Below are 2,976 nucleotides of genomic sequence, written 5' to 3' on the forward strand. Positions count from 1 at the left end.
TGTGTTCCCAAAATCCTAGGTTAGGTCTCTGACTAGTCCTATTCTTCTGGTTTCCTAAGACACCTACATTATCAGCTCTTCAAGAGTTCCAAAAACTCCCAAGGCATCCAGAGAGGCTTTCAGGTTTAATGTTCTAAAAGTAGGTTATACATACAGTTACAAAAAGAGCACAACTCCAAATCCAAAAAACCCTCTGCAGCTCACTTTAAATGAATATACTAGATTTGATTTTATCTTAAAGACCTTCTGGTTTTAAACTGACTTCTCTGCCAACACTGGAAGCCAGAAATATAGATTCTATCCATGTGGGCATAACCTGAGCTACTTAATATCTAGATAACTAACAGAAGTTAAGCCACAAAAGTACAGATTTCCATTAAGGTCTTTAAGCACTGTGCAGAATTAGACAGCTCATGTCAAAACCTGTAGCAGTGCTGCTTCACTGGTTTTTAGCCAAAGAGATTAAAGCTACCTTAAGCATACTGCAATCATACCTACTAAAAGTGTATCTTAAATAGGAACAATTTACATACAGCCTTCTGATTTTTAAGAAGCTGAAACAACAGCTACAACAAATGTGAGATACCTGCATATTTCAAAGATATGGTAATGCTACAGCTGACAGTACCTTAATTGTCAATGCTGTTGTGCTGATCCAGGATATTTGTTTTGTAGCTTCAGCAACAACTGCTGTGCATAAGCACAGCTCCTACTTTCTACCAGTAAAGCATGCTCCTCACATGCAGTCCAGCTGAAAGTGACAGTGCTATTTTGGAACATAAGCTGTGCATCGTGTTTCTTCCCTGGCATTTTAAGATTTTCAGTGGGAGATCCCTTCGGAGAGGCAGTCCTGAGGGTCAGACTCAAACTACGCAGGTGTCTAGTTCTTGTTTTAGCCCCATGAAATCCTTTGTGGCACTTCTATTTATTTTAGTATTGCTGCTTCTGCTCTTGCCTTTCTTACTTGTCTCTACACTCACTATCTTTTTACTTCTCTTCCAGTACTGTTTATTATATTCAGGTTTAAAGTTAGGCTCAGATGTTGCGGACTTCACTTAATATTTCATGACACTGATTTCAACTATTAGCTGTCCAACACATGAATTGTGCATTGTCCCTATACTTGGGATACATAAATGTATTTTCATTTCATTAATGTGACAGCAGAAATTATGTCAGTATTTATATCCACTTTAAACAGCATATCCATATATACTGATGGTTTCTGGCTTTATATGTCTTTATATATTTATAAAGACAGGGCTTTTAAAAGTCATTACAGAAACCACAATTAGGTGTGATACAGATGGTCATCAGCCACAATACTGTTCAACAGAATTCAAGACAGCAGTGAACACAATTTTTCCAACACTGGAGTGAATTTTTGACAAAACTGACTCTTCTATTACCTCAGGAACACAATCAGATATTCGTCATGGAGCAATAAAACCTGTCTACAGCTTGGGTATATTTTGACAGGAATAACCTGTGAATCCATGTTAACCACTAGAGAGTTTCTATAACACTACAAAACATGCCTCTTGAGAGGGTATTCCAGGCCTGAAATAGAGAAGTGTCCTGCAGCAATTCAGGGCTCAACTACAAACATGTGTCTTTAAAAGTTTTATTATTAAAAATGAAACCAAAAGCTATAGGAGCCTAGAAAAAAAAATGCAGGAGGTTAAGTGCTAAAATTCTGACCCTAATAACCTCAAAACTATTTAAGACACTAAAGAACCTGTGCCATAAGTAGCTGAACTGATTTAAAAGCTAACACTGAAAGCAGTTCCTCTTGCTTCTCCTACCTCCTGCTCCTGGCTTTGTCCCCTCCTAATCGATCTGGTACTTACAGAACCTGGTTCAATTCACTGAGCTGCAAGACCTTTTACTAACTCAAAGACAGTAACATTATTGGATTTCCCGATCCAGCTTACAGCTGTGAAAGTACTCATGTTGTTACAGGGAGTTGGGACAGGAATGTCAGATTAGAGTATCTTTGAGTACTTGTGTAGGGCACTCAGTCCTGACCTTGGTCTAGTTTTCATTAGAAACATGTATCAGGTGTGGCTATTGCCTTTGAAATCCAGATCATCCGCAGCAATGGCAATTAACAAAAGAATGTGATCCTTGTCTATCAGTCATAGCTTTTGTTCCTGTAAACAGTTACTGCCTGGAGACTAACTATAACGATTCAGTCTAAAATGATGGCTTTGGACCAGATTTTGGGGCACTCAAAGGAATTAAAAGAATTAAATTCCACTCTGATCTTGGGGAAGCCATTTAGTACCTCTCCGTTGCAATCCATCACTTAGGAAAACTGGAATAATGACAATTCTGTTATCTCTTGGTCATGATAGGAAGAGAAATATGTTTTTAAATAAGAGGTTTCTCAGCACTATGGTCACTGATGAGACATGAATACCCTGTATTATTTTATTATGAAAACAGTAGTAATATTTATATTAAAAGTACTTTTTTTTTTTATCAGTAGCTGTACTTCAGACAAAACAGTAATTTTCTTTTAGGAACTTCGATTTTTTTTTTCTCATCTCTGTTAACAGTTTTTCATTACTAAGCCCAGTAATTATTATTGTGGCCTAAGCCTGTAGCTGACCATGTGCACTATGCACCCTTCTGTACCTTCCTGAAGCCTTCCTTCCCTGTGACTTATATGGGCCTAAATCTACTTCCTTGACATAAATCTGTAAACTACGTAAAAGCTTACACCCTTTCCCTCAATCGCCCACATGAACTATTAAAACAAAAGCTTTTCTTTCTGGTCAAGGTCTTAATTACCTTTTCTTTCTGGTCTGCTTCCAAAGCAGCTCACTCAATGAGATTAACGTAGGCAGGGGTGGCCTCATGGCCCAGGCGACACTGAAAAGCCTAAAAGCACAAACCACCCTCTTCCACTGCACGCGACGGCTGTGGGACCACAGAGCTTCGGCCACCGACGCGGCGTCAAGTCGCCGCCAG

This window comes from Phaethon lepturus, unplaced genomic scaffold (assembly GCF_000687285.1).
Source record: "Phaethon lepturus isolate BGI_N335 unplaced genomic scaffold, ASM68728v1 scaffold7150, whole genome shotgun sequence".
Lineage (NCBI taxonomy): Eukaryota > Metazoa > Chordata > Aves > Phaethontiformes > Phaethontidae > Phaethon > Phaethon lepturus.